The sequence below is a fragment of the Dermacentor andersoni genome, chromosome 10 (assembly GCF_023375885.2).
Source record: "Dermacentor andersoni chromosome 10, qqDerAnde1_hic_scaffold, whole genome shotgun sequence".
Taxonomy (NCBI): domain Eukaryota; kingdom Metazoa; phylum Arthropoda; class Arachnida; order Ixodida; family Ixodidae; genus Dermacentor; species Dermacentor andersoni.
In genome coordinates, this window is record NC_092823.1 from 139,179,893 (window position 1) to 139,207,715 (window position 27,823).

The 27,823-nt window shown below is 49.3% G+C and overlaps 1 protein-coding gene across 2 annotated transcripts in view; it reads left to right on the forward strand.

Annotated features, from left to right (window-relative positions):
* The window catches only part of LOC126545210 (isobutyryl-CoA dehydrogenase, mitochondrial-like), a 149,719-nt gene extending 126,962 nt beyond the window's left edge, over window positions 1–22,757 (forward strand). For both annotated transcript variants that reach the window (XM_050192971.3, XM_055078301.2), the window contains one exon: window positions 21,888–22,757. The gene's annotated coding sequence lies outside the window, so the exon portion shown is untranslated. The remainder of the gene's footprint in view (window positions 1–21,887) is intronic.
* Window positions 22,758–27,823: the final 5,066 nt, after the last annotated feature.

Here is a 27,823-nt window from a genome sequence, read left to right on the forward strand (position 1 = left end):
AGCGTCATTCAAAACAAGTAATTGTTCTCCACTTCCGGCAGCGTTTTCGCTACTTCCTTTTTAAATAAAAAGATGTTGATCCATAAATATTCTCATAAACAACGGTAAAATTTTTTTTTATTATTCGCTTTTCCTTGCAGTTTGGTTGTTGCCTTGGCTCTCTCCCTTAGTAGATCGCTTAATTTTTCAACTCTTTGCGATTTTTGTTTCCAGTTGCCAATTTTGCACGAAAAGTGCTAGACAATCAGGGAAAAACAGACGAGGTAACGGGCGACAGTCATCTTGCTTATGGGTTTAAGGGTTATTGCAGGGTTTCATGATGGACGCTCTTTCACATTATTTTATTTCCCACCTTATCTAACGCATATCACGTGTATATGGTTCCGGGCATCTGCCAGCGTCGTGGCGAGCCGTAACTCAAGGAAATAATGAAGCAAAGGGAAAAGTTGAACGCAATTGGCGTTTTCTTCAGCCGCAAGTCGTTCCACGAGAGTACAGACCAGCTGAGTAACAGCCGCATCCCTTTCCTGGTCCCAGGATCAGCCTAAACAAAGAAGGTTGAACTAACAAAAGCAACAGCTATGCGCGTGACGGTTGAATAGATGGTGACAACTGAACGCATCTCGAGTTAATCGCGCTGGTGCGGAATCTATGAGAAAACTGCCCTTCACATTACAAGAGATACCGATAACTACCGCCAACTAAAAGGAGTGAAAAAGGCACCATATTGCTGACTGATGAATAGCTGCCGAGTCTCAACATTGATCTGGCGGCGCTTTAGGAATGTGTGAGGAGTGGTGGCGTGGGTGAGGAGGGGGGGGGAGGTATGCCACTTGATTTCGGGGGGGGGCCCGGGCCCCCCCGGGGCCCCCCCCTGGGTACGTGCCTGCCTGAATACATTTTGTTTTTTCATGTAGGGCTCCTTACGGCACAGTAAGAAACTAAACTAGACAAAACAAGCTTATAAATATGAATGCAGCCGTTCAGCATTCTATACCCTTGTGTCACAGATGGCAATTGACTAAGAATGGGCACATATTTATTGTCGCACACCCAGTGACCCAAAAGTGGGTAGCCAAAAATATTTCAAAAATTAAGAAAACAAAAGCAGCCGTGGAATAACATGTGCTGTTTTATCAAGAAGTCTGTGTGCTGAAGAGATTGCTATGCGAAGACATAATCTGTGCAGGTTTTATGTCTTGGCTCGTTTTATTATCCAGAACAGGCGTCCGCTCACCGGCACTACATTGTCGGCCGACATTCAGTGCTATATGAGTTTCCTATCCGACGAGAACCTTTTGGGGAGGTAGCAATGAAAGCTTTGCTATAAAAAGCAGATATTTTTTTCGAAAAAAAAAGTTGTTTCTAGACTAGTCAGCTATCTGCATTGCGCATACCCTCGTCAGTGGCTTTCTTTCAAACGGTCGTAGTACCGCAAGTAACCTGACAACGACCGTGTGGCCACACCGATAGTGAGGTCTGTGAGGCAGCACAGGCGCTGGCGTTCCCGTGAAAAATCGGGTAAGGCTGCAACGCGAGGCACGCCGACACGGTTTGCGGAGCGTATCACGTTGCTGTACACTTTCCACGCTTCACAGCACATCGAAAGCATTCAGATTACTGTAGTATTTTGCATGGTTGTAAGCTCTGCGAAATTATTGTTATCGCGAGCAGAGAGCTGTCACACTTGCCAGAGCTCTGCACTACGAGCTTCTTTTGTCTACGCGCTTTACTTTTCTTATTGAACGGTTTCAACGAGACTCTAGGTGACATTCGACTCTACCAAGCAATAATAAAAGCTGACAGTCATTTTGGCATACGCTAAAGGGGATGAGACCGGGGTAGTTGGAGAAGTATGGGAGAGGCCTTTGCCCTGCAGTGGGCGTAACCAGGCTGATGATGATGGTGATGAAAGAGGATGAAAGCGAAAGCTGGCACGCTCACAAGACATTCATTAAATTACTTTTGCATTCTCATTGAATGCATTGTTACCTCCTATTACTGGTTTTCTCATTACTTGTTTATCTCTTGTTCTATTTTTTGAGTCGGCTAGACATCGCCACTGGTTCTTCGTGGGTAATGGCACGTTAGAACGGTCGTGGCAAGTCTCCAAAGACCATTAAGACATACGCAGGTTCACTGAATGAAATTTCTTCATTTTAACTTTTTAATCGACGACAGTAGCTACATGGGCTTGTATATATGGTGCCTTCTACTTTCTTGTAGCGCAGGCAGAATGAGAGGAACACGGAAAGACAAATTAGACAAGCACACAGCGCTAAGTTTCAAAAACACATTTATTCCAATTCTCGCAGGCATACTTATACTCCTCTAAACGTCACAAGACATGTGTAAATTGCTCGGCAAATGTGAACTAAACCGGGCGAACCACGAGCAGACACTTTTGTGGCCACACTCATTATTTAGAAGGTTGTCTATTCAACGCGAACAGAGATAATCGAACTGTTTTATTGATAAAGATATTGATGGCTTGTTGGCGTATGTGCTTGAATTTTGGTGCCATAACGTCGGGTGGTCGTCGGCTTTTTCGACACATGAGCCGTCTAAGGCTTTCGGCTTAATAACTGCGAAGCACAGCTCTGAGTTTTCATTACCGTGTGGAACACTGCCTTGCACCATACTGCTTTCTGCGATAGCCACTTATTACCAATTACCAATTATTACCAATTATAACCAATTACCCGCTTTACAGTGTAGCTCTTACCTTCTCGGTGGTCAGCATTTTTTGTGTCCGCACGTGAACAAAATTTATCGTCATCATCCCCCAAGCAAGAAAAAATGCAATTGCTCATCCCTTTCTTAATGCATAGGCTGCAAGCACTTAGCAAAGTGAAGCAAACCGTGCATACATTCATTGGAATCACGCATACAGCGTACAGAGCAGCCTACATTTCAATAAAGAACAAGCTCGAAACAAGCATCTGTCATCATCAGCAATGGCTCATACTTCCGTAAGCGAGCAAAAATGCAATGGCGCATACCGCTCGTAATGGAGAGGCTACAAGCACTCGGTAAAGTGAAGTGAACAGTGCATACATTCATTGAAGTCACCCATACAACACACAGAACAAAGCAGGAAGAAGAAAGACGGAACAAGAGTTTCTGCCGACGTCCCTGCGTGTTTCACGTCAAGGACGTCCACCTCTCACGCCATGGCGCCTACAGCGTCGTGGACTCCCTCGAAGGCCCAAGTCTTCGATGTTGTGGTCCCTACGGGGAATGGTCCCGAGACCGTCGTCGACGCGACGGCCTCAGTAGTTGGCCTCTTTGAGGTATACTGTGTTCAGCACATGGGCGGCCTCAACTTCCAAGTCACCGTCAAGAGCATGGCTTCCACGACTCTAATCGTCGATGCTGGCTGCCTTGTCATCGGTGGCGAGCGTTGTCCTGTCGCTCCCGTCGGCCCACAGGTCACGAACGTAACCTGCCTCTTCTTGTCCTCCTTCGTTCCGAATTAAGTCGTCCTCCAGGCACTGTCACCATACGGCAAGGTTCTCTCTGTCAACGCTGGTCTCATGAGCGGACGACGTGGCGTGCTCACGGGCACCCGCTTCGTTCGGATGGAAATAAGCACCACTACCCCTGTCCCCAATTGCTTGCGAGTCTCTGGTCATCGTGTGACGTTTGACTACCGCGGCTTGCAACGCGTGTGTCGTCGGTGCAGCTCCAGCGACTACTACCGCGCACAGTGCACCGCAGCGTTCTGTGGCTGTTGTGGTATCCATGGCCACGAAAGCGACGGATGTGACCGTCCTTGTCGGCGTTGTGGGGACGGTCGCGTGCCCTGTGCGGCGTTCATACTCGGACGCCGCTACTGGAGCCTTTTATACGAAGCATACTAGCCGCACAACCACGCTCTTCCTTGCTGCGCCGCGCGCGGCCGCGTAGCTACCATATGACGTCATAACAGCTACAAAAGCGGAGGCTCAACTCGTGCGCTCGCTTGCGGCCGCGTAGCTACCAACGTTTTTAGATTGGTTCAGTTGGCAAAGAGCGCGGCCTTCCAGTGACGCGGAGCGGGTCGGTGCCATCGCCGACCAGGTGGTGGCGCTGCGGTAGCGTTGGGATCGGTATCTACGCGTCGTCTGCTACTTTCTGAAAGGCGCCGGCAAGCGACCACCACATTCATTGGTAGTGGCCCTCTTATACGAGAAGCAGAAACGCAAATTCGCTCTCATGTTACTTGGCTTTAGTGAAAAGCGCCTTTTAAATAGTTGTATATGAACATTACAACAAAAAAAAAAAACAACACATAAGACAGGGCAAAAAAAAAAAAAAGAAGGCATAGAATGGGCAGTGCGCTTACTTTCATTCCGCTTCCTGTTGTAACGGATGTTTATTTTTCGCCAGTATACTTAACAAATCAGCCCAGAATCCCGTAATACTCAACCATATTCCAATCTTACCTGAAAACGCCTTACGCGGGCAAAAAACTCCGGGAAAGCCTACAAATTCAACAACCAGCAAGGAAGCAAGAAAAAATGCCTTGTAATTTTTATTTGATGTTGTGAAAGGGAATGCAGCAGGTAAATTAATTACAGCGACATATTTATAATCAGAAAACTGTTTACAGTGAAGGAGCTGTGCAGGAAGCCTTCACATTAGCTTGACTTTCTTTCGGGCAGATGCGACCCTTTCCGAAGAGCTGAGGCTCTTGCAGGCATCTTTTGAGGCAAAATGCATTCGTAGCACAATGTATGAATGAAGAAGCTCTGCAGTAGTGGTGTCCTTGTGTATGGGACAACCGACACTTGTCACATCACAGTTCCCAAGTGCGTCGAGAAGGGTCCAAAAAGTGTCGGAACAGAGCCGGTTCCTTTGCAACTCATCTGAAATCTTGTTTTCAATACCTCGAAACATACAGAAAAGCTCCCATGATGGCAACTTGAGGCATCCAAGCGTATGTTCACTCTCCAAAGTGAGAAATGCCTCTGGGCACTCTGCATTTTGGGACTGGATGCTACATATACAATCAGAGCATCTATTATGTTTGAGGAAAGAGTGAACAAGGTAGCCGCACAAGTAGTAAATAACATAGTCCTGTGCTGCTGGCATGGAGTATCCGTGATCAGGTGCTGTCAGTGCTGTATTCTGCGTAGTAGAACATATCTCCGCCAACTTTGCCTCTACTTTCTCCTGGAGTCATTCATGGGATGAAAGTTTGTCTTTCCTTCCCCTTTTCATGCTGTCGGCTACAGTGGCAAGCACAAAGGTCTGTTCCTCATTCACATTCCCTGTGACACAAGTACTGATTGGGGTATACAGGCTCAGAAGCCTATATATGTGTGCAAAGCTGATTAGAGTGGGGTGATCTTCATCACCTCCGTAGCTTCTTGTCACACCAAAAAACCTCTGGAAAAAAATGAAATCACAAGGTGGTTTCTTCATGAAACAAACTGCACAAACATCAAGGTTATAAACAAAGAAACTGTACTGCTTACCTCTAGAGGATCTTGGTTGAGTTTGCCCGTGAGCACATAATGCGCTCCTTTAGAGAGGAGGTCTGCTACAAGGTCCCGTACTGACGCAAGTGTAACCCGAAGAGATTCCATAGTAACTTGCGACGCAAACATCACTGTCCCTTTGGTGATATGGTTTTCCTCGGTCTCATTTACAGCATCAAGGAACTCTTGGATGACCTTTAAAATGAACCATCAAGCAAATTCCTTTAACAACAATGCAACAGATGGTATAGAATATCATCTTTACCTTAATTTCCTTTGATGAACTTCGTATTCCAAGCCAGGGGAGCTTCACATTGAGGGCATCGAACAGGTTGTTCACCATCATGGTGAATTCAGCAGTTCCATGGCAGTCTTTCAGATCAGGCTCCTCTAGCCTCTGGTAGACCTTTAGCCCAATGGCGGTGCTACGGCTGAAAAGCTGAGAACAACATATGGGGAACATTTTTCAGCTTTATTTTTTATAAACATTCATTGTGCACATAAATAAAGAGTAGTTAACGACGAAATACATATAGATATTGCATTTTTGTTTACCTGTACAGCAAGTCTCACATTCATCTTTCGTAGGTTGTCTGGGCTTACATGCTCTTTTGTCAACTTCGGTACCACCCGGAGCTGCTGTTTGCCATCTACTTCTTGGAGTTTTCGGAAGTGGTCAAAGTTTATCTTGTGTTCACCGATCTGTAATTTATAAAGGATTAGATGAAAAAAGGCGCTCCATTGCACATCACTCTATAGTTGCTTAAGGATGAAAAGTAAGCAAAAGCATTCAAATCCACATACCATGCCATACTTGTGACGCAGAAGACGGTTCCTTATACACTTGATAATGTGGGGAACATCGCAAAGGAAGTACAGCTGCTGATCAGGCACACAAGGATGGTCAACTTTGTGTTTCGGTGCGTGAAGCTTGCCTTTGATACCGAAACATCACCACATGGCCTTGTTAGTGCTGGCACCATCACTGATTACAACGACGACAACTGCATTATGCTTACATAGCTCCAAAATGGCTTCCAAAGCAAGCCTTGCCAGCACTCTACCAGGGGCTGCATGTCTTGTCGCGAAACTTGCAATCGGCTGCACCCAAGAGTGAAACAATGGCACAAACACGAGGACCAAAGCATCGTCAGCTGTTGTTTCTGAGTCATGGCCACCTCCATAGTCAACAAAGCCGTCAACCTTGTAGGTACTCTTGTTAAATGCAACCACCTCTCGCACCTTCATCTCGTCCAGTATCAGGGCTCCATAGCATTGCACTCCTGTTCTGTTCTTCATAAAGGCCCCGACACTGGCAAGAGATACCTTGTTGAAGCCGAATTCACAAGGCATTCCTTTTATCATTTGTCTCAGCCTTGTCACGGTTGGAAGTGGCATGAGATTCATCTTTGTCATTAGTCTATAAGATCTTGGGCTTGAAATTCTTAACAGAAGGCAAGTCATAAGCCATTCCTGTTCATAACGGCGTCCTCGTGGCGATTTCGCTTTTGCCACTTTCAATGCTGCCCGAAAGGCAAGTTGCTGTGCTTGTGGAAGATTCTCCATTGCTTTGTCGACTTCGCTTAATGAAACTTCTGACAAACGGCGCGTCAGCGTACCCAGCTCTCTTTTTGCTTTTTCGCGAAAGACAGTGGCCCTAATCGCCTTTTTCCTTAGGTTCTTAATTTCGCATTGTGGCTTCAGTTTTGTGCTTTTTTGGGGGCGGCGCTTAACTCTATCCACAAATTTTTTTTTGTTTTCTTGCATGGAGGGCACAAGCTTTGATCTGACAGCACCATGCATTTCTTGTTTCGCCACACACCCTGCCTTTTAACAGGTGTCATTGAAGATGAAATGCCTGGAAACAACTCACATTTGCACCCAGTACAAATCTTGAGGGCATCGATGTAGCGAAGAAATGTTGCTACATTCTTCGGGCTTGTCAGTTGAGTCTGAATGTTTCCATTTTTATCGTTGTAGACGATGTAGCTGCACGGCAGGACAAGCACACCTCTTGAACTAACTTCAACCGTCAAGTCTTGTCCGATTACTACGGACTTTTCAATGCGTACAATGCCCCCGGACTCCTCCAGCTTGTAGAATATAACCTGGTTGGTCGAAGCCTTCACACGCCACGACTCAAACGCTTGACCGTCCTGCATAACAGCAAACCAGGGCGCAGATTCTAGCGTACTTACTTCGGCCAACGTTTTTAAAAACGTTGGTAGCTACATAGCCGGGTCTCAGCTCGTGCGCTCGCCTGCGGTCGCACAGATGGTACTGCGGCCTAACTCCCGCTCCTCCCGATAGGGCACTGACGTCACAACAGCTGCAAGCCGGGCTCAACTCTTGCGCTCGCCTGCGGTCGCACAGCCGGTGTTGCGGCCTAACTCCCGTTCCGCCCGCTAGGGCACTGGCGTCATAACAGCTGCATAAAAGAGCGGCGCGCTCTCGTCGAGGCCAGTTGTATAGCGCGATGGCGGGAAAGAAAGGGGCCGCTCGTCAGACCGCAAAGTGCAAGTTACAAAGAGCCACGGAAACGGCCGAAGAACGAGAAGTTCGGCTTGCCACGCGACGTGCACAGTACGCGGCTAAACAGCAGCGTTCCTCCACAGAGTCCGAGGTAAAGGATGAAGTTGCGAGTGTATCTGGGAGTACTTCTACTCTAGTATGCTTCGCATCCTGGGCTTAACCTTAGCTAAGCCATAGCCATTTTTTCCCCTTACCGTCCCTCTCCCCCGGCCTCGCGCGCCAGAGGAGAGGGCACGCATCTGGACCGCATTCCTCACTCGCGCACGGGAGATGGAACCGCGTTCGCCGGCTCACCCTCACAAGATTTCACTCATACGGGACCTCGCGGCGACGCCGATGGCAGACGTACACCTGGAGTGTCCATGTAATTGCTATCGCAATAAAAGAAGACCCTGCTATTGATGCCGTGACGGATCGCAACACGTCATGTTCGCTGGCCTTCCAAGCAGCGAAGGGCACGCATGCTGTGGCCGATAGCGCCTCCACTTCGGCTGCTGCCATTGGTCCTCCTGATCGCACCGAGGTTTTAAACACGGCTAAAACACCTGACTCTGCGATTTAGACAGTCGATACACCCACGAAATCTCCTGTGGCTTCATGCGCCTCACTTGCGTCGCCTACAACGCCGCATCCGTTGCATCTGAATGAGCCCCAGGCTACCGAAGTTGTCGGTAGCGATGAAATCAATCCCGCAGCACCGCCGCTACCGATATCATCATCATCAGAAACGTCTTCAGACTCGAAGTTGATAGCAGTATTGGACTCTCCTCAAGCCTGGATGGACTCGACGTAGAAATGGTGGCCCCACGAGACGTAAAGTGTGCCCACGTGTCAGCCTCTGGCTCGGACGGCGTCTGGATCGCCGCGCCGAGTTACAGCGACCAAAGAAACCTCGGTCTTCTTCGGGAGGGTCAAAGTGTGCTCTGTGACGTGTGTAGTGCATGGCCCCTGGACTTGTTCTCTGGACCCCGACTTGAACGACACGACCAGGTGCGTTGTCACCTATATATCACTGTCACCTATGTATCGCTAAATATCGCTGTCACCTTGAATATTATTTCATTAAATGCGCAGAGGTTCGGAAGTCCTATAAAACAAGCTGGAATTATCAGCGTGGCCTGCGCGAAAAATTGTGCCATTCTGTGTTTGCAAGAAACAAATTTTTTCACCATTGGACATGTTCTTGCTTTGAAATGCACTTTCAACCTAGATTGTTTTTTCTCTTTCGCGACATCACACTCTGGTGGAGTCCGTATTGTTATTTTCAAAGGAGCTCTCTTGCGAGATCGTCATCTTTTTATGATAGGACAGGGTGGATAGTGGCATTTGATTGTGTACTCTATTCATTTATGTTACGGATTTTGTGCATATATAGACCCGCGCAGACAACTAAGTCCAGTGATTTCTTTCGGGACCTGGACGTATATTTCCTGGACGGTCGTCACGTGGTGCTTCTTGGGGATTTTAATTGTGTTTTAGACAGACGAGCAGACATGCAAGGTCCGAGCTAGGGTCGCCCTGATTGGAACGCACGGGAGTTGCGTCGCTTTGTCGAGCACTTTTTGTTGCTGGATACATACAAGCTTTTTCTTGGTTTTTCATTTGTTTGGACGTGGCGAAGTGGCGCGCCGTGAAGCAGGTTAGACCATTCCTTTGTGCCAAGCAGCTTAGCTCAGTATGTACCCCAGTCTGATGTGATAACTTTACCTTCATCTCCTGTTTATATTTCCGATCACAGACCAGTTATACTTGAAGTTTGCTTCCCTGCTTCGTCATCACTAAAATCTTGGCATATCGACATACGCGTTCTGCATGACGCGCGCTCGCGGTCTTGTTTGTCGTGAGTCTTGTGTGCCTCTCTAGATCTGACCCAGAGTCATGGGACGCGCTCAAGGTGCAGTGGCGTCTGTATTGTTCAGTTGAAGGACGTGCACTCTGACGACGTATGTCAGAAGAACTGGCGGATACTGCCACGAAGCTGCGTGTTGCCCTTCGGGTCAATCAACTGACTCCGCTGATGCGATCATGACAGCCTGACCTACGGATGCGTGTCCAACGCCTCATCGCACCATAGTCTTTGTCAGCTGCTGCTTGGCGATGCAGGCGTAATGCGTGTGCACACTCTGAAGTCATGTGCTTTGCAAGAAACTCGCTTTTTATACAAACGAATGCGTTTGATTCTGCGGCCCCAAGAGTATTTCCTGTTACGTCGCCTCCCACATGTAACATCCCACATTCGCTCCTTGTAACACATCTTGAAAACATGCAAATAGAACTTGGTTCTCGAGGATCTCGTATAATGCTTACGGGGCTCCCTCAGGTTCCACCTGAGGTAGCTGACTGTCTTTGTGCACGACAATCAGCTGATGAGGTAAAGGCAGCATTATCTTCCATGAAGCGTGGCTCGCGTGGCCCAGGGCCGGACGTTGCCCGTTGAGTTTTATCTAGCGCTCTGGGAAAATATTGGTCCCACTTTCGTATCTGTTATCAACCGCTGCTTTGAGATTTTGGAATTCCTGGCTATTTTTCGCGACGGCCGTATTGTGCGGATACCTAAACACGATCCATCATCAGTTTGTCCAGAGGAATGAGGGTCAATTACGCTTCTCACTGTTGACTACAAAATCTTCACAGTTATTGTCACTCGACGCTTGGGAAGCCTGATGCCTTCATTAATCGGACACAATCAGACATGTTCGGTCCCTGGCAGAAAGATACACAGTCTCTCATTCGTTACGCTTGGCATAATGACGTACACGCTGACCAGGTCAGCACGAGGTCTTTTGGTTTCACTACATCAAGAAAATGCATTCGATCGCCTTGAACATAGCTACATATTTAATGTACTGACCTCGTTCGGCTTTTCATCAAATTTTCTTAAACTTATAAGGAATGCCTATTCAAATATCCGAAGCACATTATTTCTTGATGGTCGTGAAAGTGCACCATTTCCCGTCACTCGTTCTGTTTGTCAGGGGTGCCCTCTGTCCCCAGTACTCTTTGTGCTGAGCCTGGAGCCATTTCTGCGCTCGGTACTGAGAGACCTTTACGTGCACGGTCTCGCACTGGCTGGTAGCGGTGTTGTGAAAATGACAGCCTTCGCCGATGACATTACATTTTATCTTTGCAATGAAGAGAGCTTATCCCGTAGCCTTGGAATTTTCACTCAGTACGGAAATATTTCAGGTGCTGCGCTGAATTTCTTAAAATTTCGTTATTGGTCAATTGGTTCCCCACAGACAAGCCTAAATTCTATTTTCTGTCTTCAAAAGAGCGATTATATTCGTATTTAACGCCTTGATTGCACCTATAGTGATGGCATATCAGACTCTGTGTGGCTCTCAATTATTGAATATGTAAGACGAAAAATCAAGGATGTTCAAGGGTGTGATCTACCTTTATTAGAAAGAAGGTACTTAGTATAGTCTGTATTTTGCGGCCGTGTGTGGTACGTTTGTCACCTTGTAGAGCCGCCATTATTGGTTGCTAGGTCAGTGCAGTCCCTTCTTGGTTCCTTCTTCTGGTCGGGTAGTACAGAATTGGTCTGTCGCCCAACGCTTGGAAAACCACGCTCTCGCGGGCTCGCGGGAGGTTGGCGTTCTCATCCGTGTCTGGCCGCTGCCGGCTGCTTGCTCTACGATTTCTCCTCTGCCTGTTATAACATGATCAGGGTCCCGCGCGCGAAGTCGCCTGCTATTTCCTCGGTACGAAAATTCGTTGCATGCTACCAGGCGTCCACATAAATCCTGGACCACAAGTGTCTTAAAGCCAACTACTGTACATCTTATTCTATGGCCATTGCATTTTATCGCCACGTACAACAAATATGTTCTGATGTACACGTTCTGGAAAACTTTGTTGTGGATACAATGTCAACTTTACTGGTTCCTCTAGTTCGCCCAGCGCGCCGAGCACGCTCCAATAATTCGTCGTGGGGTGCGATAACGGCGCCATTTCTGCCCGGCCACCTACGCGACTTCGTGTGGCATCCAGGGTGCCAACTGCTCCACATGTGACAGACTATAGCGGTGGGTTGTAGTCCCATCTTCGCTGTGTCTCAGTTGCCCCCTTAAAGAATCCATCAAGCATATGCTGCTGCAATGCGTCGTTGCTAGAGTATATTGGAGGGCCTTGCATACTGGTTTGAGTGGCCTTGGAGTTAACCGCTTTATTACATCTGGTCGCTGCTCACGTAACCGCTTTGCGTGACGTTTAGTAATTGCTGCTGGGGCCTTTTGTCTGTGGCGTAACTGGTGCGAGGCAGTTCCCGCGAGATATTGTCGCCGCGCTCTGTTTCCACTTCTAGAGGGACTCTAATCTGAGCTACTGTAGTTTCTGTCAGAGGAATTGTTATTTGTTGGGGAAGAGGAGTTCCTTCAACAGTGGTCATGCCGTTTCTTGTCGGTAGCTGACGGACGCGTATGGCTTAATTTTCGACCAGTCTGCTTCTTGTAGCCAGGCAGCATCAACATCCCAGCATCCCAGGTAACCAACATCCCAGCAGCAGCTGATGCCCCCGCAGGATCTCCCGAAGGAAGACAACAGCCATGGCTGCGGAACATATGGTCCCGGCGCAACAACGAAAGAGCGGCGCAAGCTAAATCCACAGCTCCCAAGCAAGAGCCGGAGCAGAAAGAACGCCGAGAGCCTCCCGCACCGAGACCTCCGCGTCTAGCAAGTTTAAAGAATTTTCCATACAAGGTCATCATCCGACTTAAAACCACGGTGGATCTGCAATCTGTGGCTCCACGCTCTTACGATCTCGAATTAGGGATCCAAGCGGCCCTCGACACACCGCTACAAGAAAAGCCAACTCTGCGCGTTGTTAGCCAGCAGAACATGATAATGATACGTACTCACTGTGAGGAGGATGCGTTCCGCCTCGCCAAGCTTAATAGTCTGCACCTAGACGGCAAGAGTATCACAGTCACCGCCTACGTTGCTTTGCCAGAGGATGTTTGCAGGGGTGTAATACATAATATCAAGCCTGAAGTGGGTGATGACTCTATCTTCCAAGACGTCTCCTCGCCCAGCCATACAATCCTGGGAGCGCGCCGTCTGGGCAAGACTACGTCGGCAGTCATCGTCTTCGCCGGCCAGAAAGTTCCATTCACGGTCAACTACGGGTGGCCAGAGCGCCGCTGCTACATCTACCGGAAAACGAGGGCGGCTTGCATCAACTGTGGAATGCCAGGTCACCGAGCAGACGTCTGCCCGAAACGCAAGGGGGCTGCTTGCCAGAACTGTGGAACGCCGAGTCCAGATGAGACGCACGAGTGCGCACCCGTTTGCGCGCTGTGCAAGGGTCCGCACAAGACTTATTCAAGGGACTGCAAGGAGAAATTCCACAGACCGCTGAACAAGAACGCTAGTGCCACGTCATCAAACGCGGCATCAACAACGGAACTTGAAGATGAAGAAGGTAGGAGCAGGCCGAGGCAGAAGAAGCAGCCTGAACAGCGATGGCGAGGAGCGTCGTCATCAGTCTCCCACTCTCGTTCCACCTCTCGCGGCCGTTCGAGCTCGAGACACCGGGCAACCGGCTCCAACCAGAACGCCATTCACGTGGAGGCGGGTAAAGAACAAGGGAAGGAGAACCTCACGAAGACCACCGGGGCGCTGAAGAAGATGTCCTCGGGTCAGCTCTCAGATACGAAGGTGAGCTTTGCAGAGTGGCCTCCCCTCCCCTCGTCCTCCCCGCAGAATAACACGCAGTTGGTAGCACTCAAAAAAGAGATAGAAAGTCTCAAAAAACAAGTCAGCGCTTTAACAATCCAAAACCAAGAGCTTAAGCGAGCCACTACTAATGCAATAACGCCGGTAACTCAGCCGACTCCTCAAAGCCAAACACAGCAGGTACTTAGCTCTCAGCCTGCCTTAGGCGAGGTCTACCAACAAATTATCCAAGAACTCCGATCCTTCAAGGAGGAGTTTCGAGCCTTTCCAATTTACGTGAACGCCCAATTCCAAGAAATTCGAGAGCAGATTGCAAACAACAGACGATACGCGGAAACGGCAATTTCTGCACTTCGGAAGGAACATACGGATAGAAGACATAAGTTCAAATTCGCTCATACAATGCAAGTGGACGAGCTCTCCGATACGGACTCACCATGCCAGTCAAACCTAGAATAAAGATCTGGCAGTGGAACTGCCGAGGATACAGGAGAAAGCAGGCGGCTCTTAATCTCCTACTATCTCAGGAATCTGACCCACCGGCAGCTATCCTAATTCAAGAACCCCACCTAATACCTATCAAACTCCAAGACTATGTGACTTATCAGCAAGATCAGTTAACTGGCACGTTAGTGCACAAACTATACACTGCCATACTGCACGACCCTTTCGAGCCGGATATTGCGCACTGCTATATTACTATTCTTCATCTCCAAAGAGGAGCGACAAGCACGCATGTATTGAATGTTTACAGCCCTCCCAAAGACAGGCACGCAAGATTGGGTTCCCCCATAAAGAAATTTCTGAGCTTATTGGGCCATGCCCCCTGCGTGATTGGGGGCGACCTCAACGCAGCGCAGCCTTCATGGGGCTACCCGGCGGCGACACCAAAAGGCAGGAAACTGGAAGAAGCAGTGACGCAAGAAGGGCTATCGATCCTCACCGATCCCACTTACCCTACGAGGCTGGGAAACAGTGTTACTAGAGATACGTGTCCGGACCTGACGTTCACCAAGAACATAAACAGCGCGATTTGGAAGAATACCGAACAGCACCTGGGAAGCGATCACTTCACCCCACAATGCCTAGGGATACCCCCGCCAATCCACCAAGGGCAATCTCCTTGTCCAGGCAGTTACTGACTGCTCACTGGAATTGATTACGGATGCTCAATACCCGACGCGAACCGGCACGTCGGTAGTCCGAGACACAACTCCGGACCTGGCGTTCGTCAAGAATGCCTCCGGAGCAGGATGGCAAAATTTGCAAGAGAACCTGGGCAGCGGCCACTTCATTGTGGAGATTACCCTAACAATTAGCACAGCCCCTACCAGGGAATTTAAAGTGACGGATCGGGATGCCTTCCGGAAAATATGAAAGGCGGACCAGACCGACTACGATAATCTCGATAGTCTGTTCACAAGACTACAGAAGGACGTACAAGCTGCGACCAAGGTGGTTAAGACCGACCTAAAGGTAGATCGTATGGACGCGCGCCTTGCGCACCTCTTAGAAGCCAAAAACTCCATCCTGCGCCGCTGGAGAACGCACAGACTCCACCGCCGACTTCGTAAGAAAATTGCGGAGCTCAATCGTACAATAGAAACTCATTCCATCGAACTGTCCAAACAACAATGGAATGAAGTGTGCTCCTCGGTTGATGGGCAGATGAGAACGGGGGGCAAATGGAACCTGCTCGAACACTTACTCGACGATTCGCAAAGCAAAAGCAATCAGAGACTAGCCATCGATCGCATGGTTCATAATAAAAAAGCGGCGGGCGTACTTGAACAAGTCCTCCTGCAAGAGTTGGCCGAAAAGTATCTTCCGCTGGGCCACTCCGGTGACGGGGATTATCCTCGTTATCGGGGGGGAGCGGTGGGGGAGCTCGACGCCCCCTTCACGGAATCCGAAATCTGGGAGGTGCTCCAAACGCTCAACGGTCGGTCTGCACCGGGCCCGAATGGAATCTCCAATAAGCTCCTCCGCAACTTGGGCGAACAATCAGTTGCGCTGCTCACCGGGGAGGTCAATAAAATTTGGGAAAAGGGCCTCGTCCCCGACTCCTGGAAGACAGCCTCAGTGGTGCTCATCCCGAAACCAGGCAAACCTCTTGCGCCGGAGAACATGCGGCCCATCTCGCTCACGTCCTGCGTGGGTAAGGTGGCCGAACATGTCATTCAAACCGTATATCTAGGCATATAGAAAATAATGAGTTATTCCCTCACAACATGGTTGGCTTTCGGCCGGCACTCTCCACACAGGACGTCATGTTACTTATAAAGAGGCAAATCATTGATATCGACACTAGAGACACTCGGGGCATCCTTGCTCTAGACTTGTCCAAGGCTTTTGACAACATCTCGCACCCGTTCGTGCTAGACGCCATCTCGCACCGGTTCGTGCTAGACGCCATCTCGGATCTGGACCTGGGGCCACGATTCCATGCGTACGTTAGCTTCTTCCTCAGGGATCGCAAGGCCACTGTCAAAATAGGGCAAATCAAATCGAAGGAATTTGCATTGGGAGCGAGAGGCACCCCGCAAGGGGCGGTCATCTCTCCCCTACTGTTTAACATCGCCATGAAGGGCCTCTCGGACAGACTGGCCACAGTAAGAGGAACGAGTCACGCCCTCTACGCGATTGATATTACCGTGTGGTGCATGGGAGGATCTGACGCTGCAGATGAGAGTGCGCTCCAAGAGGCGCTCGACATCACAGAACACTTCCTACTAGACACGGGCGTGAGTCTGTCACCAACCAAGTCCGAACTTCTATTGCATAGGCCCACCCGACGGGGGGTTAGGTGCTCCACACCCTTAGATCAAGTTCCCATAGCCCTCTATACGAGGGATGGACAACAAATCCACAGAGTGGATACCATCAGGGTCCTCGGACTCCTGCTGGAATCTCGCGGGGGCAACTCACAGACTATAGCCCGCATTACTTCCAAGACGGAGAATATGCTTCGGCTTATCCTCAGGGTCTCGAAGCGCAGAGGGGGTTTAAGCGAGAGCAATCTACTCAGACTCTACCACGCGCTTCTGATGAGCAACGTTAACTATCTAGCCTCCGCGTTGCGCTGGTCTAAACGGGATGAGGCCAAAATCGACGCCCTCAATCGCAAAAGCATCAAGCGCGTGCTGGGTTTACCACTCACTACCAGCACCGCTCGTCTCATGCAACTAGGCATGCACAACACCCTATCAGAGGTGAACGAGGCCCAACGAGTAGCCCAAATAATACGACTCTCATCATCGCGAGCGGGGAGACGCATCCTCAAATCCGTTGGATGCGGTCACCAGGAAATCACGGAGCGCAACGTGACCTTATCACCCATGGTCCGAGACACGTTCAGGGTAGATTCCATGCCACGTAACGTCCACTCTCAATACAATGTAGGGCGCCGGGTCGCCAGGGCTCGTTCCCTGTTAAAAGCGGCTGCGGCCACTCCGAATCTGGCATGTTTCGTTGACGCCGCCCAGTACGAGCGCTCTGATCACTATGCCGTAGTTTCGGTTGACTCCAATGGAACTCTCGTTAACTCAGCATCCGCGCGGAAGGTTTCTGCAACAGTAGCCGAGCAGGTTGCTATAGCTATAGCACTGAAGGACCCTCTACGTCCCAATATCTTTACAGACTCCAGATCTGCAGCCCGAGCTTTCGCCTCCGGCTCGATCTCAAAGGAGGCGGCGGCCATCCTCGGCAGCGAGGGGGCTGCTGGTTTTCATAGCATCAAATGGTTCCCGGCCCATATGGGAATCAATGTGCACTCTGAAGTTGTTAACGCCAATGAGTTGGTCCATGACTCTGCGCGAGGTCTCACACACCGCGGCGGTTCAGGTGGACTCACGGGCGGCGACTTAGGACTGTACAGGGATTCGCTTCTCACCTTCCAGGAAATCTTGGCACATTATCAACTTGCTCGGCAGGCCTTTCCACTACCACACCCTAAACTTAATAGACCACAATCGTCGGCGTTTCGCATGCTTCGGGGTCATTTCCCTCCAGGGGCCGATTCAGTCACTTCGCGCCTAATGTAGAACCCCACTGTCCAGACTGTGGGGAGGCGTACTGCTCCTTATCCCATATGCTCTGGCAATGCCCTGCGTTACGCAGCTCATCGCTAAGCACGCTAACCGACTGGGAGGCAGCCCTTAAGAGTGGCGACCTCTCAGAGCAACTACGGGCTGTCCAGAGGGCCTGCGACAGGGCGGAGGACCACGATCTTCCGACCCCGACGTGGGTGCGGCCCGCGACGGCTACGGGAACTCCCTGAAAAGGGAGCTACCCTAACGCCGGTTCCTCAGGACCATTAATAAAGTTCTTTGTCTGTTTGTCTGTCTATCCTCTCTCTGGAGATAAGCACAAACGCGTGAAAACGCAAAATAGGTATCGCAAGAATTACGAACTGGGACAGGTGGAGACAGGCCCGGGCATCTACTGCAAACCCTATTACAAACCTAGAGGAATGGGTTAAGGGTGAGGTGCAAGCTTTGAAAGCCTTTACGAAAGAGGTCTGCACGACAGACGATTGCCCAGCGGTCGATCCGCACCTTCTACATTTATGGGAAGCAAGACACTCATTGACAAAGAGATGGCGAAGACAACGGCTTAAGCGCAAACTCAGGAAAAAAAATAGAGGAGATAAACAAAAAGGCACAATCCTACGCCATATCCTTGGCCAGAGAGAACTGGAATACGTTCTGCGATGGTGTTCAGGGGAAGCTATGTGTGTCAAAGACTTGGAAGCTCCTGCGTGTCCTAATCGACCCCAGCAGCAGCAAGTCGGCCACTAAAGACAGGCTCACGAAGATTGTACACACCATCCCGGGTACGGACACAGAGTTGATGGAAAAGCTCAAGACCAGGTATCTGTGCACGGACCCAGTCGTGGAACAACCGGAGTATTCTGGGCTACCGAATGCGAAGCTGGACATCCCACTCACGAAAGAGGAGATCAAAGAAGAAATAGCGGCCATGAGAAAAAATGCAGCTCCAGGTCCAGATCAAATAACAGCAAAGCTCTTATTTAACCTCAGCGATGACGCCATCACCTCGCTGGAGAAATGCTTCAACGAGCAGCATTGGGCTACAGGAACGCTACCAATATCCTGGAAGACGGCCGAGGTTCGATTCATTCCGAAGCCGAACAAACCCCTTAAATTGGATAATCTAAGACCGATATCGCTGACCTCGTGTTTGGGCAAGCTCATAGAGAGGGTCATCAACACGAGACTCAGTAGATACTTAGAAGAGAACAACCTCCTACCTAACACTCAATTCGGCTTTCGCCCTCACCTATCGACCCAGGACGCCCTCTTGTACCTGTACAAGGATCTCCTTGAGACACCCCCCAAGTCACAGACAAGGGCCATCCTGGCACTTGATTTGAAAGGAGCGTTTGATAACGTTCTGCATAAAAATATTCTTCAAAGCCTCGCCGACATCAGCTGTGGCGCCAGAACCTACAACTATGTCAAAAACTTCTTTTCAGCAAGGCAAGCCACTATAAACTTCGGTGGAATAAAATCAGATCCCATCACTCTAGGCCCGAGAGGAACTCCTCAAGGGGCGGTACTGTCACCCCTTTTGTTCAATTTGGCTATGAAAGATCTCCCAGGCCTTCTCTCCGAAATCTCGGGTATCAAACACACATTGTATGCGGACGATATCACTGTCTGGTGCAACTCGGGGAGTGACGCCGAGATCGAGGAGCGTCTTCAAGCAGCAGCGGACACGGTGGACCAGTACGCCAGGGAAAGAGGCGTCCAGTGTGCGCCGGAAAAGTCCGAGTTGCTCATTCTGAAGAACCCGAGGACACCCCTGGCGCAGAACATCACGGTGTATATAGACAACCACTCAGTACCGAAACCCACGGAGATCGACATTCTAGGGCTGTATATCTCGCAGGGGCGACAGAACACCACCACTATGAAGAAGCTTACAACATCCACCGAGCAAATCCTCCGGATGATGCATCGTATCATAAATAAGCACCATGGCATGAAGGAAAGGGTCGCCATCCGCTTAGTGCAGGCTTTCGTGATTTCTCGGATAATGTATGGGACGGCATTCCTTAACCTCTCCAAGTCGGAAATTGAAAAGTTGGAGACACTGATCCGGAAGGCCTACAAGACGGCACTGGGGCTACCAAACTCCACGCCAACGGCAAAGCTCATGGCTCTAGGAGTACATAATACCCTCTAAGAGATGTGGGAAGCACAATGCCTCTCACAACTCAATAGGTTCGCACTCACAAAACCAGGTAGAGATCTGCTCGAAAAGATCCATATTAATCTGCCCTATACGATAGACCAAAGGGAAGAGGTACCACGTGATGTGAGGAGACGCATCAACGTGTACCCCATTCCGCGCAACATGCATCCCGCATATAACATCGAAAGGAGAAAAGCAAGAGGGGAAGTCCTGCAGAAGAAATGGGACGAGCAACCTAACACCCTCTATGTGGACGCCGCAGGGCCAAAGAATGGAGTGATGACTATTGTGGTCTCAACGCCTTCAGGATCGATGGTGAATTGCGCCTCGATGAAAACATCCAACCCTACTCACGCAGAGGAAGCAGCTATTGCATTAGCTATAGCACCTAAGCCCAATGCCGATGTGCTCACTGACTCCCAGAACGCCTGCCGTAATTTCAATAATGGATTAATTCAGAGGTCAGGGTTGTCATTGCTGACTAAGCGTCCACCCAGCCAAGCCTCAGTCATCTGGTTTCCCGGTCACCTGGAACTACCAGGAGGAAACGAAGCCGCTCGCAGGCATGCCCGAGCCCTTCTATACCGGGCGCCTCCCCCTGATGACCGTGAAGGGTGCTGCGACCTAACTGCTTTAGCAGTGTATACTGACAATCTCGCACCATACAGAACAGCCAGGAAGGAGTACCCAACAGCACGTAAATCCCTCGATAAGTTGGAAGAGAACACTCTTAGGAGACTACAAACTAATACATACCCAACGCCAGCTAAGTTACACCAGTGGTACCCTACACTATACTCCCCGCAATGCCCACACTGTGGATAGGTAGCTAACCTCTACCACATGGTGTAGGCTTGCCAATTTAATCCCATTATTGACCCCATTCCAAATCCTTCAAAAGAGCAGTGGCAGGCTATTCTGCTCAGCGATGATCCTGACCGTCAGCACTGGCTGGTGGGGAGGGCCAGCGCAGCAGCAGTAACCAGTGGGCTACCGGACTAGGCGGCCCACCCACGAGTTCTACGAATATCCTGCAAATAAAGATGTTTTCAATCAATCAATCAATGTAGCCCGGCCATCAAAAGTATCCACTGGATATACATGTATGTAGGTTCCCGAGATTTCTGTGTGCTCTCGTATGCATGATCATCTTTGTATATACACACCTCATAGCATAGCTATAAAACTATGTAAAGTCACATCATCAATGTACATAACCATTGTACATAACCATTGTGCACACTGTGTATAATGAACACGATTTTGTGTAATGTGACAATTAGTTTATGTGTAACTGTGCGTTTACGCCGGTCTATGTGGTTATACGTTAGTGAGTGTGAGCTCGGACACTTCTTTCAAAACGTATCATGTGCACAGTGCTTTGTACTTTGTATATGTTATCGTCCTTTTAAAATTGTGCCGTGATTGTGACTCAGTGTTCGTATCGTCTCTTGTTGAAATATACTTTTTAGGAACACAAAACAACGTGCGTTTCAATAAAGATCAAGCTGGAAACAAGCATCCGAACCATCAATAAAGCATTGCATACCCCCCTCAGCCGTTATAGCGATGGTTTTGAAGTAGCTTCGCTGGACATGCACTTTTGTAGGACCGGGATAGCGAGTCACTTTTTTTCTTGGTTGGCCGGCGGCGATGTAACTCTTCAGAGGGTGACAAGAAACATGTGAGGAGGAGAGCAAACAACTCAGAAACAAGCGCATGCGCGGAGGAGGAATGAGGCGCGTGATTTGTTGGCGCAGCTGGCGACAATGTCACGCACATAGGAGGAGGAGAAGGAGAGAGAAGTGAACGGTGTCAATGAGAGCCAGGCCGCACTCTGTCCACATCAGAAATGCAGCCGGGTATATAAAAGCTATCACTGAGTGGCATATTCGATGGCTTCTGACGGAATATTTTTCGAGTGTATTTTCTAGGCAAAACGTCTTATTTATGCGGCTAACTGTTGATAGCCCTTTGCTTGCTTTCTTGTTCCAGTGCCAGCATTACCTGTACCAGGCGGAGACGACGCTATGAAACTGCGACCACCATGGTGTTCGTACGCTCTTTCCAAAGTGCAGCCGGCCGTTGGCGGGCGTGTGGGTTACAAACTGTACTCTCCGCCCACTGCGTTCTCTGCACCAGGAGGTGCCAGCACACTGCTCTTTCTGTGGCCTCATCAAAATCGTGTGCCGTTCCATTAGATGGCAATTTATTGTCAGAATCTTCGCAACTACGTATTAAGCGAGCCTACATAATATGCGCAAATAAACCACGTGAGGTATTGGAGATACGCTCGCTGCCGTGACAAGCTGTCTGATTTAAACATTACCTATGATTTTCTTCTGACAATCTTTATAAGTCCTGACGTAATGCCACGCAAGTTGAAGCGACGTATCATCGGTGATTTCTGACGCCCAACGCGCTTATTATAGCAGCGTTAGCGCTTACATTCAGAATGAAGGCGGAATCGCACGCTTTGTGCGTCGAGGTTTCAGCCGCAAAGCGCACAAAGCATGCAGTTATAATAGCAAACGCGCAGGAAGATCACATTGCGCATATGTGGATGACTGAAATTATTAATAAACCCGAAGACGCAAATTGACGCACCTTAAGGGCTGTTTTTGTAATTGGATAGACTAGCGAGGTTTATGTGCAACTTTCGTGTTTCCTGAAACGTAATCACTGCATTGTCCAGTTATATACCCCTTTTCAGATTTATAATAACGCCATAAAATAAGGAGCCTTGATAAACGCCTCGCCGTGATAACATCGCCCTGACCCTAGCGCTCTCTTACAGACGCTCTGATGTATTTTGTAACACGGTGGTCGCAGTTATGTTGTACAGAATAAAAAATGCAAATTACAGAGACTCTCTGTTTTACATGCTTAGCGGGGGACGCTGCGCCGGCTGTTGATTCTGGCTGAACTTTCTTGAACAAGCTCTCTCGAGAGCGCGTGCGAATGCAGCGACAAAAACGCGTGTTTTAAGCGAGAGCTATGCTGCGTTTTCTTGAGGCACGTGTGTGCATGCTTGAGTTGCGAGAGAAAGATGGTGCGGGGGGGGGGGGGGCGCCTTGGCATGGGACGCGTGCAGGCTTGTTTGTCCCTATAGCCGAGCCGCACTACGTGACCACGGGTAAAAAACTCCGGACTCCCCTTCCTGGCGTTCTTCGTGGCGTATTTTTCAGCACGTGCAGAAGAAGGCTAGATCATGTGCGTAGGCTAACACCTTTACCTCATTACCTTGTATGTTGAAGCATAGATTCAACTTGACTGAATTACGCTTAAAGGGAAGCTGAAACACTTTTCGAAAAAAATGAGTTCTCTGCGGCATTCTACAGTTTTGAGTCCCCTGAACACGAATATCTGGTTCAAAAAGGGCGGAAACAAACGCAAGCGGCTGTTTTTCCAAGAAAACGCACACCAGCGCCTCAGGGCATCGCGCGAACGCCGCTGTTGCCCGTGATTGGTCGGGGCCGCTGTGACGTCTTTCGCGGCAGTCTCCGGCCGGCGCCGCCGTTTCAGAGCGTAGCACGCTGTTCTGTTCTGGCTTCATAGCTGAGTTGTAAGCATTGTGGAACGTTCTCGCTGTCTCGGACAGCTTGTATTTTCGCCGTACATGTTCGAACCGACAGCTGATACGGAAAACGATGGCGGCAACGGCGGCAACGACGATGTAGAGTGTGCCAACAGCGAGAGCGATGTGTGCACCTTCTCGCGCGTTGGAAATCTTAGCTGGTACTTATGTTTTTTTTTTTCATGTAGCTGCACGTTCCAATGACGGGAGAAAAAATGCGCTAAAGTGTCGCTGGGAACTTGCTGCTGGAAGAATGCCGAAGCACTAACTTCTCATTAGATTGTAAAGACGGGTGCAATTCTGCGATGACATGCACCTTGCCGCTGCTTGTCGGAAGTAGTCCCGTGGTTTTTTGAGTTTTGATACACGATCGGGAACATAAGTGCCGCGTTTCAAAGCGCGCACATGCAGTGCTGCGGGGTAGAGTCATGGAAGTTGCTTATCATACAAATTCAGAGATGGCCAGAGATGGCCAATATTCATATATACTATGGTTCGATGCCTTTGCTATTGTGACTCGATCAAGAATTGGTATGCGTGCTTCATGCTAGTGTTGACACAAAGATATTAGGCAGTTTTAGCACCGCTGTGTGGTAAACACGATAACTGCAACCGTACGTCGAATGTCACTAGGCAAGCCTATACTCCATTTCATGCCTCAGGTGCAACGCTGTGGAAGCTACGCACGAAGTCCGGTCACCAAAATTTATTACTGCGCGCGTTTCCTTCTATGCTTCGCAGCGTGCCAGCGGCGTTTGCTCGCGCGAGCATGCACGTGAAGCTGCCGCGACGGGCTGGAATTAAAAAATACCGAAAAGAAAATTGATTTGAAAGAACGTGTTAGCAGCCGTATAAGTACACGGATTGTTTCTATGGGTAAATTCTTTCTTTTTTTCATTCAGAACTAAGCTTATATATGGAAAATTTTCTCAAAAATCGGGTCAAGCAACACCGAACTTTTTCTAAGTGCGAACGCAGCCACTGCAAGAAGTATCTCAAGCCTCCACAGCGTTGCACCTGATGTATGAAACGGAGTATAGCAACGCTAGCAACAACGCGTTTCCGCATTTGTCGTAAGGCTATCCGGCTACGCTAAAACTGTGTTACCAGACGTTAATGGCTGCGAATGTTCGCATTTTTCGAGTGCATCAATGTGGGTCTAATCAGGCTTTCATTAAACTAGGTGCACCTGCATGTGCTGCGTATTGATGGAAGATGAAGAGCACAGCACAGTTGATTTCATCGGCACGAACTTATCTCTCCTCACCGCACGGACCCCCTGCGCTGCAAGTTTCTTGTCCTTCGGGAACCTGTGAAACACCACATCGTCTCGCCCGCCTGTGTTCGCGCAGCCGAATGCTGCACAGAACGAGGGCATGTTGGGCGCCCTTGGCTGTAGGCACTCACGCAGCACAGAAGGAAAGAACAGTTTACGAAAATCGCAAAAGAAAACAAACATGAGCGGCGGCGGCGGCGGCGGCGGCGGCGGCAGATCTCTCATAGCGTCGTTCAGTAAAGCGCAGGACGGAAAGAGGCATCCCAGCAGGCCGGTCCGGCAGCTCGGTCCCCGCCAGTGACGTCACTCTCGCCGGTTCTCTCGTCTGGCAACCACCTCACCCGGCGCTCCGGGAAGCGATGGGGGCGTGTCGGCGGGGGTGATTTAGAAAGCGATTTCCGCCCCTTATATTAATAAAACGAAGAAAAAAATTACGGAGCCGTAAATTATTAGGTCTGTTCTTCCCAATCCCAGCAATTCATGGAAATTGAAAACCGTTTCAGCTTCCCTTTAAGCATAGCGGTTCCAGGTAAAGCGCGAAGAGTGCTGGGGACATCGGACACCTTATTTTACCAAAGAGCAAATAGAAACGGGTTCGGGGAGATCGCCATTAATAACTACACGAGTAGAACAACAGGTGTAGAATAAAAAGAGGAACAGCGCAACACAGGACGAGCGAGTAAACAGGACAGAGCGCTGACAGCATATAAATACATCATGAAGGTGGCATAAAGAATAGAAAAAGAAGGATAAGTGTCAGCCACGAAGATAATAAATTTCTTTTGTTGAGAGCGAGAGGGACGCAGAGCTGACGGACGCGTCGCCACTATTGAATGTACAATATGATTCAAAGATTTCCCGCGCACGCTTTTCACTATATCTGCCGGTTATTTCGCACTTGTTAAAGATCGGGGTGCAACCACACGTCTTACAGTGCGCAGCTAGATGACTGTACGGGTTTCCTTTTAGTGAAGTGGCATGCTCGCGCAGGCGATCATTAGTGCACCTCCCCGTTTGCCCGATATAGCAACGTTTACAATCAAGCGGGGTTTTATAGACGACCTGCGTTGTACAGTTAACAAAGCCCTGCACATGAATCTTATAGCAAAATACCCAATAGGGAGGATACTGTCGCGCTCATGTTCATCATGTTCAGGGCTTTGTTAACTGTACAGCGCAGGTCGAATTTCTATTCATGCATAAAGAATTTCTGTTCTTTATGTCACCTTCATGATGTATTTATATGCTGCTTCTGCAAATAAAGCATTTGGTTGCTAGTCAGCGATCTGTCCTGTTTACTCGCTCGTCCTGTGTTGCGCTGTTCCTCTTTTTATTCTAAAGATGAACCAACCAGCCCCATTGAACACACTGCTAACAGGTGCAGCAAAGCGTAACGCCTTTAAGCGCAACGGAGTTAACATTTGCGTGTCCAGAATAGCAACTAAATAGGAATGACTGACACGATCAAAGCTTTAGTAACATCTACCAGGAACATTGCAAGATGCTCAGTGGAACTGTAACATTATTGAACAAGTGTGTGGGCGATATGTATGAGTGGTATATGAGTGGTACCAAGGGCGTTCTTGGCAGCGGTAAAACAGATTCAGCAGCATTAGTCCATGATATAGGCGTGCTATCTCGTGCTGTGCCAGAGAATAGAATGTGCAGAGGCTGCAAAATTGAAGCACAACGAGGAATAAAATTTCGATAGTAATAGATGAGGCCCAGAAATGTCCATAATTGCTTGGTGGAAGACGGACGTAGAAAATCTTTAACGGCTTGGACACGGGATGGTTCAGGTTGGATGCCATGCTCGTCTACTCGATGACCCAGGAAATCGAGAGAAGCAACGCCAAGCTCACTCTTCGAGATGTTTACAACCACGCCATATTGACGGAGGCATTCAAACACCTTACGCAGGTCAGATTTGGTTTCCACAGCAGAGCAAGTGAATATAAGAATGTCGTCTAAATAAACGAAGCAACAAGTCAGGCCGCGGAGTACTCGATCAACGAACCACTGAAATGTTTGAGCGGCATTACGGAGGCCGAATGGCATGCACACGCATTCAAACTTGCCAAAAGGGGTAATGATTGCGGTTTTAAGAATGTTGGAAGGCTCGAAAGGAATCTGGTGGTAGGCTTTTACTAGATCCATCATGCTAAATAAGCAGCAACCATGAAGCGATGCGGTGAAATCGTGGATGTGGGGCATATAGGGCACCTGTAGGGAATTTTCACGTTGTTTAAGGTGCGGTAATCGCCACATGGTCGCTAATCACCCGTGTTCTTGGGCACCATGTGTAAAGCAGATGACCAAGGGCTAGCGGAAGGACGAATGAAGCCCAACTCCAGCATGTGTTCGAATTCTCGCTTTGCAATTTTCAAACGGTCTGGTGCTAAACGGCAAGGTCGGGCATGTACTGATCATCATTTAGTCACATTGTGGTGCGTGACGTTGTGCACTATTGGACGATCTGGCGAGGGTGGTTCGAACAGCTCTGGAGATTCTAGCAGGATGATGGACTACGGTTTCGGTACCCGGGTGTGTGCTTGTACGAGACGCAAATGTGGTGCAGATGTGGTGGTACCTTGTACGGACAGGTTTGTTGAGGAGTAAAGAACGCGGCAGTGGCGAAAGTCGACGAGAGGGTTAAACTTCCACAGGAAGTCAGCGCCGATGATCGGCCCGTGGACGTCGGCGACGGTGAATAGCCATCGATGAGGGCGTCGCAAACCAAGGTCAAGGGTGACAGATTTCTGGCCATACGTTTTAATGTTGGAACCATTGACGACAGTGAGATAAGACGTGTCATTGCGATGTCTTTTGTGGTCTTGAAAAGTAAGAGGAATGACACAAATTTCCGCACCAGTGTTTACAAGACAGCGAACTTTCGGGACACGGTCGGCGACGTTGAAGAGACGGCTTGATGTAGGGCCAGTAGCACTAGCCGTCATCAGTGACTGGCCCGACCGTTTCCCGGAAAGTTGCAAGGCGAACGGCACTGCCGTGCGCGAGTGCCATATCTGGCGTGATACCAACAAGTAAAGGGAGACGGAGGGCGTGACACGTTTTGGT